The sequence below is a fragment of the Pelophylax lessonae genome (assembly GCF_965119305.1).
Source record: "Pelophylax lessonae genome assembly, chromosome: 11".
Lineage (NCBI taxonomy): Eukaryota > Metazoa > Chordata > Amphibia > Anura > Ranidae > Pelophylax > Pelophylax lessonae.
This window is the reverse complement of record NC_138778.1, coordinates 148,049,803-148,065,425: the sequence shown is the minus strand read 5'-3', so window position 1 is coordinate 148,065,425 and position 15,623 is coordinate 148,049,803.

Sequence of the window (15,623 nt, the reverse complement as noted above, 5' to 3'; positions counted from 1 at the left end):
TTCCGCGCGCATGCGCGGTAGTGACGTAATCGCGGCTCCGGCCAATCACAGCGTCGGAGCCGCCGAACCCGGAAGAGACGCCGTAGGATCATGTCAGCGCCCGCAGCGGTGTCCGGGGGTCCGTGTCGGGGCTTCATTCTAAGGTAAGTAACTCATAATGAGCTAGTATGCGATGCATACTAGCTCATTATGCCTTTGTCTTGCAGGTTTTTTTTTATTTTTTTATTTTAGGTTTACAACCGCTTTAATTGTTCCCAGCCTTAGTTTACTAATTTTAGCAGCGTAGAATGAAACCCACTCCATCTAAAAATAATTAATCAAAGCTGCTATCAGAATGAAGCTGTGTAAATATTCTGCACTATCAGGTCCTCCTTGTCTCCTAAGTAACCCTATGGCACATAACAGCTGTGATCTTTTAAACTGCCACCCCAGCAGCTTAGTGGCTGCATAAGGCCTGATGCACACTGCTGCTGTTCACATTTTTTTTTTAGGTTAGGCGTTTTTTTTTTCTGCCTTTGAACTCCCCTAATGTTATCCTATGTGTCCATACACACATAGACATGTATAGCAGTTTAGTAGCCCTAAATCGCCCTAAACGCCCTAAAATCACATTTAGGAGAGGGAATTGTGACCACAAAAAACGCAGAACGCTGTTAAACGCGTGTAAACACGACTAAACCCTAGGCAGGTTTAGCACTTCAGTGTTTATTTCAATAACCAGAATAAATTCAAATTCTGGCCAATGAAAAAAAATAAATGCTCAAACTCCAAACTGTTAAACTCTGCTAAACTCGCCTAAACTGGTTTGAAGAAAAAAAAAAAAAATGCAGCTTAAGTGAGTTTATAACGCTGATTTCCTCCTGTCAGGATAAACAGCGCTTACAATAAACCAGTGTGCATGAGGCCCTATGACATGCTTCATGCCTATGCAGTTTGCTTTTGATCTGTTTATGCGGTGCTTTTTGCAGTGCGTTTTGCGTTTTTACACACATGTTTTTGCTGCATTTTTTGCATGTTTTTTGATGCATGTTTGTTTTTACGGTTTTTTTTTTGCCAATTTGTTGTCGGGCAGATTAAAAAAAATGCAAAATGCAAGTCGTGTCGCATTACATGCCTTTTCTGCGGCTTCTCTATTGAAGTCTGTTGAACCCAAAACGCAGCGTTTTGCTTTTAAAAGAGTCCCTGGCCCCTTCCTAAAAACGCAGCAACTGAAAAAAGCACAGATGTGAATGTGTCCCATAAGAAAGTTAAATAGACTGAAGCACATTTCTGCATAAAGCAAAAAGCATAAAAAAAACTGATGTGAAATGAGCCTAATTCTGGTCCTTAAAACAGACCAGCCAGATTCCTCTACATAATAATTATTCTATTTATAAAACAGAATCCGGCTGTAGTCTTCAACCCGTTCTGGACCGGAAGGATTTGTCCCCTTAATGACCAGGCCATTTTTTGCGATTCGGCACTGCGACGCTGTACCTAAATAAAATTGATTTACTTTTTTTTTTCCCCTCAAATAGAGCTTTCTTTTGGTGGTATTTTATCACCTCTGCAATTTTTTTTTTTGCGCTTTTTAACCACTTGCCGACCGCCGCATGCCGATCTACGTCGGCGGTCAGCCCCTCACAGGCAAAGTGACGTAGGGCTACGTCACTAGCTTGTGAGGGTCTAGGGAGCGAGCGCGCACCGCCGGAGGCGCGCTCCCGCTCCCGCGTGGTCACGGACCCCCCCGCGCGTGTGACCGGCGGACCCGATGTCCGCCGGCCACTCTGCGATCGGCGGGGGAGAGGGAGAAAGTCAGGCAGCTTGTGTAAACAAGCTGCCTGTCATTCTCCCCTCTGTATGAGAGCTGATCATATGGATCTACTATGTAGATCCGTTGATCACTCTGCATACAGCTGAAGCCACAGCCAATCACAGTAAGAATCACGCCCCTAGGGACACACACAGCCCCTCCCTCTCAAATAAAGTTAACCCCTTCACTACCAGTGTATTTTTACAGTAACAGTGCATATATATAGCACTGATTACTGTAGAAATGTCACTGGTAACCCCAAAAGTGTTAAAAATGTCAGTCAAGGGTCCGATCTGTCCGCCCCAATGTCGCAGTACCGCAAAAAAAATCGCAGATCGCCGCCATTACGCGTTAAAAAAAAAAACAACAAAAATGACAAAAATCTTTCCCTTAGTCAGTAAACGCAATAACTTTTGCGCAAACCAATCAAAATACGCTTTTTGCGATTTTTTTTACCAAACATATGTAGCATAAAACAAATTGGCCGAAAATGTTAAAAAATTTTGATTTTTACATTTTTTTTGGGGGGAATTTCATATAAAAAAAAGGGAAAAATATTGCTATTTTTGCAAAATTGACGCTCTTTTTTTGTTTATAGCGCGTGATCAAAAAATCGCACAGGTGATCAAATACCGCCAAAAGAAAGCTCTGTTTGTGGGAAAAAAAGGACGCCAAATTCGTTTAGGTACAGCGTCGCACGACCGCGCAATTGTCCGTTAAAGTCACGCAGTGCCGAATCGCAAAATACCCCCTGGTCGTTTAGCAGCCAAATCCTCCGGGGCTTAAGTGGTTAAGAAAAACAAAAAAAAAAAAAAATCAATATTTTTCACATTCTGCTATGTAACATTCCCAGAAAAAAAATGTAAAAATCTAATTTTTTCATCTGTTTAGGCCAATTGGTATTCTGCTACATATTTTTGGTAACAAAAAATCGCAATAAGTGTATATTGATTGGGTTGCGCAAAGTTATCCCGTCTACAAAATAGGCGAAAGATTTAGGTCTATGTATATTTTTTTATTTTTTACTAGTAATGGCGGTGATCTGCGATTTTTAGCGGGACTGCAACATTGCGGTGGACAGATCGGACACCTAACTGACATTTTTGACACTTATGGGGGGGGGGGGGGGGACCAGTGACATTACTACAGTAATCAGTGCTAAAAATATACACTGTTACTGTACTAATGACACTGGCAGGGAAGGGGTAATCTAGGGGTGATCAAAGGGCTAATTGTGAGCCTAGGAGAGTGTTTTCTAATTGTATGGGGGAGGGGAGGGACTTGTGAAATGACCATAGAGATCTGTGATCCTATATAGAAGGATCACAGAGGCTCTATGATCATTCCAGAGAGAAGAACGGTCGGCTGTGTTTACAACAGCAGACCACCATTCTCTCTCAGCAGGGAGTGATCGCGGGTGCCCAGCGGCAATCGTGGCCACTGGTCCTGTTGATCGGCATCCCTGCTGCGCTTGCCCTTCAGCACCACTCCCGCAACGGACGTACCACTACGTCGTTTCACGCAACCAAGCCACCCTGCCGCAGTAAAACTGCGGCGGGTGGTCGGCAAGTGGTTAATGAAGCCGGTCTTTCACTAACTTTACAAGTCTGCAAGCTATCCTTTCACACTGGAAGAAACTTGGTGGCGTTGGCATCTTCTTCCACTGCAGGGTGAAACGGTGGGTAACTGTATAAGGGAGGTCAGATAATAAATATACTATGTTAATGTATAAATGTAACATGGGATTATTATCCAAGATTCTTTTTATTACTCAGAGCACTCAAAATGTTTTACAAATAAGTATCTGAAAAGTGTGGTGTTTATTGTATTCAGCGCCCTTTACTCTGATACCCCTAACTAAAATCTAGTGGAACCAATTGCCTTCAGAAGTCACCTAATTAGTAAACTGAGTCCACCTGTGTGTAAGCCCTCAGAGGTTTGTTAGAGAACCTTAGTGAATAAACAGCATCATGAAGGCCAAGGAACACACCAGACAGGCCAGGGATAAAGTTGTGGAGAAGTTTAAAGCAGAGTTAGGTAATGAAAAATATCCCAAGCTTTGAACATCTCACGAAACACTGCTCAATCCATCATCTGACAATGGAAAGAGTATGGCACAATTCCAAACCTACCAAGACATGGCCATCCACCTAAACTGACCGGCCGGGCAAGGAGAGCATTAATCAGAGAAGCAGCCAAGAGGTCCATGGGAACTCTGGAGGAGCTGCAGAGATCCACAGCTCAGGAGGGAGAATCTGTCCACAGGACAACTATTAGTCATGCACTCCACAAATCTGCCCTTTATGGAAGAGTGGCAAGAAGAAAGCCATTGTTAAAAGAAAACCATAAGAAGTCCTGTTTGCAGTTTGCGAGAAGCCAAGTTGGGGACACAGCAAATGTGGAAGAAGGTGCTCTGGTCAGATGAGACCAAAATTTAACTTTTTGGTCTAAAAGCAAAACGCTGTGTGTGGCGGAAAACTAACACTGCACATCACCCTGAACACACCATCCCTACCGTGAAACATGGTGGTGGCAGCATCATGTTGTGGAGATGCTTTTCTTCAGCAGGGACAGGGAAGCTGGTCAGAGTTGATGGGAAGATGGATGGAGCCAATACAGGCAAATCTTAGAAGAAAACCTGTTCTGCTCGGGCAGAGGTTCACCTTCCAGCAGGACAATGTCCCTAAACATACAGCGGGAGCTACAATGGAATTGTTTTGATCAAAGCATATTCATGTGTTAGAATGGCCCAGTCAACGTCCAGACCTACATTTAATTGAGAATCTGTGGCAAGACTTGAAAATTGCTGTTCACAGACGCTCTCCATCCAATCTGACTGAGTCTGAACTATTTTGCAAAGAAGAATGGGCAAACATTTCACTCTCTAGATGTGCAAAGCTGGTAGAGACATCCCCAAAAAGACTTACAGCTGTAATTGCAGTGAAAGGTGATTCTACAAAGTATTGACTCAGGGGGGTGAATACAAATGCATGCCACACTTTTCACATATTTATTTGGAAAAAAATTTGAAAACCATTTATTATTTTCCTTCCTCACAATTATGTGCCACTTTGTGTTGGTCTATCACATAAAATCCCAAGAAAATGCATTCACATTTTTGGTTGTAACATGACAAAACGTGGAAAATTTTAAGGGGTATAAATACTATTATAAGGCACTGTAGTTGCCAACGCACCCTAAAGACAATTCTTCACACTTGGCAACTGCAAAATTAGCAGGGGAGTGAGGTCATCCAATATTAGAGGCACCAAACTGTCTGCTTGCAACACTTATTTTTTTTTTAGATCAGAGGAAATATGTTTTTACAAAAAAAAAAAAAAAAAAATCTTGGTTGGAGGGAGATGGAAATGAATCCTTCTAATAGTATACATTATGAACTACATGAAGATGCAAAATGATGCATCCTGGCCTCATAGAACCACACTGGGACCAACATAATCGATAAACAGAACCTACTTGTGATGGTCAATCGGGATGATGTGCTAGTATTCAATACCCTAACCCTGACCCAGCCATCAAAACTGGCTGCTCCATTTTACCTATAAGAAAAGACAAAACAAGAGAACGTTTCCCCTTTCAATGCGGAGTGACCACAGCGCGCCCCCTTTCAATGCGGAGTGACCACATCGTGCCCCCTTTCAATGCGGAGTGACCACAGCGTGCCCCCTTTCAATGCAGAGTGACCACATCGTGCCCCCTTTCAATGCGGAGTGACCACAGTGTCCCTCCTTTCAATGCGGAGTGACCACAGCGTGCCCCCTTTCAATGCGGAGTGACCACAGCGTGCCCCCTTTCAATGCGGAGTGACCACAGCGTGCCCCCTTTCAATGCAGAGTGACCACAGCGTGCCCCCTTTCAATGCAGAGTGACCACAGCGTGCCCAATTTCAATGCGGAGTGACCACAGCGTGCCCAATTTCAATACAGACTGATTGACCACAATGCAGAGTGAACAGTGTGCCAGGCCCCAGTGCACTTGACTTACCTATTGTAACGGCGGCTTCCTCTCTTCAGTCCCCGCGTCTCTTCGAGTCCTCCCGCATCCCACCTCCTCCTCGGCCAATGACATTGGCCAAGGAGGAGGAGGATCCGTGAGACAGTAGCAAATTTTCATTCGCTATTGTCACACAAATGGGTGGGCTCGAGGCGCACTGCTCTGCGCCTCGGGTCCACCCTTTTCGGAGATTCACAGTGTCAGAACGGAGCCATCGGCTCCTTCTGACACAGCGGCACGGGGGGGGTGTTTCCCCACCCCTGCTGTAAGATGTAAAGAAATCTGTATGTCGTGGAGACCCGATGACCATAATGAACACTGCCGAGACACACTATACTATACACTGTACTATATCCCCCTTAGAAGACACGGTGACACTGTGTCGAGCGCGTAGGGGAGGGGCCCGGACGGTATCACAGCTAATTCCAGTTAAGAAGGTAGCACCATACAGAGGATCCCCATTCCCACCAGATCGCCATCACCTTTTTTTATTGTTATTGAAGATGCTTTTATGATTGGTGCACTTAAAGCACCTACAAAATGTGAGTACATTTTTGTTCTGTTTATTTAATAAAATTTACCTGAAAGTTATAATCACTATTGGAGTCCCCCCAAAACTTTTACATGTAACAACCTATGAGAATAAGAGGGACACCTACTAAGGAGAAATAACCCCCGAGGAGACCAGCAGACCACCGGTTCCGTGAAAGATGACCCTAAACAGGGCAAACTGCGCTGTATGACCCAGCTTAGCCACTGAGTCGCATGAGTGGAGGTGAGAACCCAGATTCACAGAGTGTTGGGGTGGAGGTTACTCTAGATCAATATTGGACACACACTCTAATGAACTATTCTCCAGATATTAATGGGAAGTGCAATATTTAGCGCTGAAAAATAGTACTTTTTGCACTACTATTGAATTTTTGGCAACATTTTTTTTTATTTATATATATATTTTTTGGTATTTAGTTGTTAACAGCACAGGTTTAGAAAAAAGGGGTTTGGAAAGGGCGTCTGTTGGGGACTTTTCTATTTGGGTGCCATACTAAGACAATGAATGTTTAGAAACATATAATAAAAGAATCTGATTTTTATTGAAAAACACACAATTAAAATTATATCCACTGTATTTCATCAAAGGAATCAGTGTCACAACAAAGCTTGGTTTAGAAGCCACAAATGTTAAGATAAAGATGCACAGTTGTAATATGTTGCATTCTACACAGGGGTCATTTTCCAGAGGAATTGTGGACCCTTTTACCAGCCAGAGGGTTATCCTGGTTTAGCGTTTGTGTAGAGATGATTGTTGCCCAGAACTATAGCCCTACATGTTTCGCGGCATGGGCCGCTTCCTCAGGGGCAGTTGAGGGTTTTACAAGGACATCATATAATAACTAAGAGAGAAGAACACATAATACATAAGTAACATATAGATTACAATCATATACATATCATATTTCTCGGAGAAACATACAATAAAACAGTGTACTATGGATTCAATGGTCATGAATAAGAAAGTCTGGATATACCACACCTGAAGCAAAGGAAATCATCCACATAGCAAGCCTGGAAGTAGGACCGCAAGGTAGGTATGTCCCCCCCGGGGCGAGCACGGGAGCCAGCCAAGGAAAACGGCGGTCATATAGGTAAGTCTAGATTGGGAGGAAGTATGAATAATATTAACAAGCTAGTGTGGTTGCCAATGTTGGATTATGGGTAAATTAGCCATTGTATAGCTTTGTAAATAAGAACAAAAAAGTCATACCCAAGCCGCGTAAGATAATATCCTGAGGGCAGGGACGGGGTGATAAAGACCAAGTCCCTCAACACGGAAACAGTACGCGGTCCACAACAAAGCCAATGGGAAAGGTGCTAATATGACATCCTCCGTGGCTATAAATCAATAAAGTAATAGTATTCATAGCAAAGAATGGCCACTCATTATCATAACATTCAATTGAAAAAGATAACAGGAAAAGAGAAGAGAGACTTGAGGAGACTATATAGAAGTATGTGAACCACCATATATATCGTGGTCACACACACACATATATACCGTTGTATATGGGATATATCCATACAATAGAGAGATTTGCCGTGAGACTATAAGTAAAATAATAAACTTGGTTCACCAAAGGAAGGAAGTATCCTATCATCAAGAATGGAGAAAGGCCTGAGCAAAAAATCATACCAAGTCGGTTCAATTACATACCTAATGCTTATCGGAACAGCGTCTCCCGTCCCTGCTGCTGCAGTGGGAGACACTGAGTCCCGCCGTTATATTGGGGAAGCTCCACCTCGGGAGCGCCATGACGTCATGACGCCACCCGAGGCTGGCGCCGTGAGTGCGTGCACAAAAAACGCGCATACGCACTGTCCATATGGGTACAGCACAGGTTTATTTATTCATTATATTATTATTTTTTACATATTGGGACACGGTATGCACTTAATTGCTGATTAATTATCATTTTAATATTTATTCTTGTTTGATATTTATTATCACGGCAAGAACATTAATTACACTAGAATATTGAAGTCACCTTTTTCATTGTATGTTTGATGTATTAATATATTGATATCCTTACTCCTCCCGGGACTACATCTCCCATAATTCACAAGTCCACACTTATGCAAAACTTTAATGACAGAACAACAGTCTGAACAACACTAGCCTTGCCGCCAGGCTACATCTATTACAACTCGCAGACAATGGAGTTAACACAAGAGCGGGAGCCAGCTTAGCGGGTCGGCGGCAGCAGAAGACATGGTGGAGGGAGAAGATATCAGTGGAGAGAGAAGTCAGGAGGGAGAAGACCTGAGGAAGAAGACATCAGAGGATGGAGAAGACATCAGCGGCGGGGAAAGACCAGAAGAAGGAGACATGTTGGAGCTATGATGGGGGACATTGTTCATTTTTAATAAAGGACCTGTCAAAAACCATCTCTTGTTTTTCTTTAACACTACACTTCTTTTTTTTTTTTGGTGAATGGGTACCCTATACTTATTTACATGGGGGGGGGGGGGGGCGGGATTCTGATTCTGATAAACCCCCTGCCCGCAGACCCCCACAACCACCTGGGTTGTTGGGAAGAGGCCCTTGCCACTATAATAATAGGGACAAGGTGATTTGGGGTGGGGGAGCAGAGCCCCTTCCCCAAAGCACCCCCATGTTCAGGGCATGTGGACTGGTATGGTCCAGGAAAGGTGGGGGGGGGGCGAGCCTGGCCTGCCAGGCTGCATGCTTGGATAAGGGTCTGGACTTGATTATGGGGGGGGGGACCCCACGCCTTTTTCTTGTAGTGGAGTTCCCCCTTAAGATCCATACCAGACTCAAAGGGCCTGGTATGGATCTGGGGGGGGACCCCAAAGCGTTTTATTTTTTGATAAATTTAGCGTGAGGTTTCATCCATACCGGACACAAAGGATTTTTTTTTTTTTGATCAAAGGAAAAGTCGCAATCATTTCAAAGTCGGATCCCGTTCACTGAAGTTGCATGGAAGTTGGACATAAAGTCCAAGGGCAAAGTCGGATCAGTGGGAACATAGCCTAAAAAATTAACAGGGTAATTCTTCTTGGAGGGTGTTCAAAACACAGCAGTTACAGAATTTTCTTTGTTTACTGTCCGCCTAATAGGATAAATTATACTGCCTAAACATTAAAATTTATTTCTGTTTTTTCCTTTTTAACTTTGTAGCAAACAGCCACATTTCTCTGTCATTATCAGTCAGCTGACAAACTGCAGGCTACGCTATATAGTGTATCTGGTGTGGCTCTGTGTGGGCAGTGGGAAAGTGATCATGCAAGATGGCTAGCTCACAGGATAGCTTAGGGAATCACTAGGGTGCCCACAACCCTTAGTTAACACGGGCTGACATTCAGGCAGTGTATACAGCAGCCTGTTTGGCGTCTTTCAAAGGTCATGCTGGAAAAGCAGCAGCCAACCGTCATCCCATCATTCAGCCATTGGCTGCTACCACTGACCAGTATGCTCAACGGGGAGATCGGTGCACTAACATAGCATAGTTAGCTCAACCACAGGTTTGAAAAAAAAAAAATGGCCGGTTTGTACCAGGCTTTAGCCCTTGTTCACACTGGTGTGATTTGTCAAGTCGCACTCCTTTACTGGCAATGAAACCATTCATATCGTGTTCATATCGTGATTCATGTCACAGTGATTATGAAAAAAGATTCCTGCACTACTTTTTTCCAATTTCATTGCAATTTGTATAGACTTCTGTTATATGAAGTCACAAGCCGCAATGAAATCGGCAGTGCAAATCACACTGATCTGCTACTTTGAAGTTGCGCTGAAGCAGCGCAATTTCAAAGCCGCATCAGTGTGAACCAGGGCTTAAAGCTGGCAGAATGTGTGCATGATTTGTATCTGTCTGTGCATGTCAAGCTAGCTGGCATTTGGGTGAGTTGCCCTCTAATCATGGCCGGCAGTATTGAAGACTGTGCTAACTTTCATAGACTTGTTTTACCTCTCCAAAGGAAGCTCTTTCCTCATTCCTGCTCCTCAAAACAAGGTTTTTCCCCTCGTCAGTGATTTGCCATGGGAGGGATTCCCTGACAGTACAGAAACAGTATATTTTTTCAGAAGAGCTGTTCCTTATATCATTAAGAAGCTGTTTCTAAACATTTTTTTCTTTTTTTTGTAGGGGGGGGGGGGGGGGGCTATGAGAAATAGCCCTCCCCAAACAGGATATTGCACCAAACCTGTAGGTAATGAAAAGATCCAGAACCTTCGGTCAGTGAAAGAGTGAGTTTGATAGTAAAGTGGGTGCTGTATTTCATTGCTTTCATGGTCAGGGCCGGATTAAGAGCATCATGGGCTTGGTGCTGAGGATTTTGAAGGGCCTTAAGGGCCGTGCCTTGGCATGCACCCAGAGGAGGAAGGGTGCAGCCATGCATGCCTAATTCAACATGGGATGCTGTCTCTGAAGCCCATAAACACATCCATGCATCGGCAACTGTCCCTCCTTGTCCGGCCTTCGTGCTGTGTGGGGAGGTTCTGAGGGAGATGCCTGGGGAAGCGAGCATAGAAGCCAGACTTCTGTGTTTACAAGTGACAGAAGAGCGGTAACAGTGAATATGGCCAACCCGGGGCCTATATAAAGGTAGGGGCCTGGAGCTGCAGCTCCAATAGCCCCTATGTTAATCTGGCCCTGTTCATGGTTTCCCAGGTAATGGGATTGATTATTTTCCCCTGATCCTGTTGAGAAAATTCCAAACATTTCTCACCTGGATATTTGCTACCCTTTGGCCCATCCCTGGAGGCGTGCCTAGCAGTGTGTTTTTTTTTCCCTGGAGGAAGGGGAGCACTGTGGTTCTTCCCCTGGAAGAAGGAACAAGGGCGATTGTAAACTTTAGGGCTTGTTAGAACCTAAGGCTTTCTTGGACTGGCTGCTGGACTGCTCATCTACCCCTTGAACAAGCCCATGGCCTGGTATCTACTGGAATTCATGACTAGAGCTTCATCTCCTGAGCTGCAGCTTTATCTATGGTCCTCAGCTGTGGATGTAATAGACTGCTCCGGTGTGCCAAGCGTGCTTTCTCTTTGCCCTGGGATTTGTCAGCTGCAGGAAACTTAGACTGCCCCAGTCTACTTACATGCCCTACTCATGCTCTATTACTCTCCTGGTCTACAGCTTGGATTTAAACAATGTGTTGCTACGGTCTAGTGGAGAAGTGCCTCTGCTAAAGCAGGGTACACACTAGTAGAAAATCTGCCAAAAATTCCCGCCCGTTTTGAAATCGTCCGATTTTCGCCTAGTGTGTACACAACTTTCAGCAGCCGATGCCGACATTTTCAACGAAAAAAAACGGAGGGACAAACACCAAAATTTTTATCGTCTGTCCCCAGACGCCCAATTTTCATTTAATGTGTATGCAGTATGTCCGTGAAAAATCGGATAGGAAAGACCGCGCATGATCTAAAGTTGCTGACAACCCGGAAGTCTAAGAACAAATGTGCCAAAAAAAAAAAGAAAAATCGGACGAGAAATTTTGTGAACATTTATGCACTGCCGACTAAAAATGGTAATGAACGCTGAGAAGACAGAGAAAAATTGGAGGATATTTCGTCTGATTTTCGTCAAGTGTGTACGGCCCTTAAGTCTGTGCTTAATATTCTCTGCAGCTGGGAGTGAAAATAGACTGTGCTAGTGTCTTCTAGAACCAGTGTCCTCAACAATTTCTGCTTGACATGGAGTATCCCATACATCCTATACCCTCTCAAAGTTCATTCAGCAATAAAACTACAGAAAGACATCCTCTAAACCAGCGTTTTCCAATTTCCGCTGAACCCTAGCAAAATTGGGGTTCTGCGGCAGTTTGCCACATCCAAGATGGCCGCCACCTGCTGCTCCGGAAGGTCGTGCAACCACGATCTCATAAGAGATCACAGGAGCTGGCCATCAGCCACCCCACCCTAGTGCCCACCTTGCCGCCAGCCCCTCCATCAGCCAGCCTGCCCTAGTGCCCGCCCTGCCATCAGCCAGCCACTTACAAAGCTCTTCCATGAGAGAGCCTGCCCAGCAGTCAGCCAGCCAGCCCTGCCATCAGCCATTTTCTATCACTCGTGGTAGAGGAGTGATAGAGAGTGGAGTTCATTGCTAAAGCTTCATTATTGTCAGATAGAAATCTCTGTTAGGTGGGCTCTGTTAGGGACATTGAAATTCTCTGTTAGGGACATTGAAAGGCTCTGTTAGGGACATTGAAGTTCTCTGATGGGGACATTGAAATTCTCTGTTAGGGACATTGAAAGGCTCTGTTAGGGACATTGAAGTTCTCTGATGGGGACATTGAAATTCTCTGTTAGGGACATTGAAAGGCTCTGTTAGGGACATTGAAGTTCTCTGATGGGGACATTGAAATTCTCTGTTAGGGACATTGAAAGGCTCTGTTAGGGACATTTAAGTTCTCTGTTAGGGACATTGAAATTCTCTGTTAGGGACATTGAAAGGCTCTGTTAGGGACATTGAAGTTCTCTGATGGGGACATTGAAATTCTCTGTTAGGGACATTGAAAGGCTCTGTTAGGGACATTTAAGTTCTCGGTTAGGGAAATTGAAATTCTCTGTTAGGGACATTGAAAGGCTCTGTTAGGGACATTGAAGTTCTCTGATGGGGACATTGAAATTCTCTTTTAGGTAAGCCCTCTCCCTCTCTATCTCTAGTGAGAAATGTTCTTCGGTTACCTTTTCTTCCACAACAGATGGTGACATAACTCTTAGTACATTTCATCATGCGCACCTGATGACCTGTTGCTGAGTCCCCACGTCACTGAATATTGTTTCATTATTCCACAAAGTGTCGTGTTGATGGTTTTCAATTGCTCACTTGCTCCTTGGGTTATGTGCTTTAATAATTTGATGATGCCTTTCTCACTTGTTTATTGTAGCTCAGATACATGCTACAACACTGTAATGCCTTTAATTTTATACACCTTGTTGATGTTAATTATGTTGTCCTAAATAAAGAATTTGAAAAAATAAATTCTCTGTTAGGGACATTGAAAGGTTCCGTCGGGGACATTGAATTTTCTGCTAGGGACTTTGAAATTCTCTGTTAGGGACATTGAAAGGCTCTGTTGGGGACATTAAAGTTCTCTGTTAGGGACATAAAAGTTCTCTGTTAGGGGCATTGAAATTCTCTGTTAGGGACATTGAAAGGTTCTGTCTGGGACATTGACATTTTCTTTTAGGGACATTGAAATTCTCTGTTAGGGACATTAAAAGACTCTGTCAGGGACACTGGAAATGTTCTCTTAGAGGCATTTAAAGACTATACTGTATAAGGGACATTAAATGCTCTGTCAGGAGCATTGAAAGACTTTGTCAGGGGCATTGAAATTCTCTGCTAGGGACATTAAAAGGCTCTGTAAGGGATATTAAAAGGCTCTCTCAGGGGCATTGCACTTCTCTGTTCGGGACATTAGAAGGCTCTGTCAAGGACATTGAAAGGAAAGACTCTGTCAGGGGCATTGAATGACTCAGTGAGGTGCAAAAAACTGTTAACTGTATTTTTCAAAGTGTTCAAATCTTTTTGCTTCACGTCTAACTCAAAAATCCAAAAAAGTTCAGTTCTTTTCTAAGAGTGTTATCAAATCAGCATCCTTTTCGGTCAGGTTGTGAGATCTGTATTTTTCAAAGTGTTTTTTTTTTTTTTTTTTTTTTTTTTTAATTTGGAAAGCTGGTTAAAGCAGGGAATTCTTCAGAGAAAAAGTATTACTACTTCTACCTCTTCGGCACTTATAGAAACTGAGAAAGAAGATACAACTAAAAATCCAGAAAACATGCCTGAAATAGTTGTTTCCTGACAGACTCCATGGCAGCATACGTATCGGGTTTGGCCCCGCCTCCAAACCTACCCATAGGACCTCACTCCCATAAATCTTTGCTCCTGTTCAGCACACGTGTTCTTTTTTTGTCCTCCAAAGCCGGGTGATGGATGGCTCTACCAGTCGGGTATGGAGCTCTCCAATAAGCCCCAGCTGCTGCGGGGTATGGAGTAGGGGCTAAGATGTATGCAGCCTTGGCCAAAAAGCCCAGCTGCTGCGGGTGGCCGGTACCCTAAGAATGAGATAAGTCCGGTGTGTGCATCCATCCCTGGTGATCTGCGGTCCGTGAGTACAAAGTCCTCCATGGCAGCTATTTTGTTTATATTATTGCTTGCTCGTGCCTTTATGTCTTACCTGGTTTTTCTCCTGCCTTCCCTGGTGGCTAGTGGTCCGGGGCCGGTCAGCGATTCACTTCCTGACCGGCCTCCGGTGCGCGCTACTGCGCATGTGCGGCGCCTCGGGAACGAGGCTTGGTTCTCGCGCATGCGCAGTGTAAGCACGGCGCATGCGCAGTAAGCTGGCGTCGGTGGCGATCGCTGATGACGTCACCAGGCGCCATATTTAAACCCCAGAGCTGTCAGCAGTGTTGTGTTTGTACACACTGCTGATACTGGGTGTTACACATACGAAAATCGTTCGTTTTTGTGGTCGTTTTGCTGTGCACTGCCGCTCTGCCTGCTAACCTTGGTTCCTGGTGAGTACTGGCCCCAGTTTGGGAGCAACCCCCCCCCCCCGCTTTGCTGGTTTTTCTGACATGCTGTCCGGCTCATTCTTGTAGGTCAGCATCAGAATGGAAGCTACTTTGCCCTCCGGTGGTCAGCCCGCCCCTAACAGGTATTTGGGGCTTCTTGGTGGGGTTGTGGGTTATAGGGGGTGGGGGTAGGAACTCAAGTGTTCCTAGCTTCCTGTCTGTGTTTTCTGTTTTTTCTCTTGTTCACAGCCCTCCTCGTTCAGAGACTAGGCACTCTTCTCAAAGAAGTGAAAGGCGCTCAAGCTCTCGCCACCGGCACTCTACTGGAAAGTCCCGTTCGGGCTCACATCATCGTAAAGCGTCCACTTCAGCCAGCCACGCACAGAGACCTGACAAAGCAGGTTGCAGGGGCTGTGGCGCTAGTGTCCCGGAGAGGAAGCTTTTCTGTGACAGATGTTTCTCCCAGGCTGCGGGAGAAAGGGATACTTCCGATCAACGCATTGAGGCTTTGGTCAAGAGAGTGGTAAAGGACTCTTTGGCAGAGTTGGGTGTCAGTCGTTCTCAAGACACTGCAACGGCTTCCCCAAGCCCTTCCCCTGTAGCACTACAGGTACAGGAAGATTTCGAGTCGGCCCACACAAGCCATCAGTCGATGCTCTTGTCGGGTAGCGACTCTGAAGATGAAGATCCCTGCTTGGGTTTTGAATATACCTTGGTGCCTTCCCTGGTTAAAGCGGTCAGAGAGACCTTAAATTGGGAAGAGTCAGCTGTTCCCCCTCC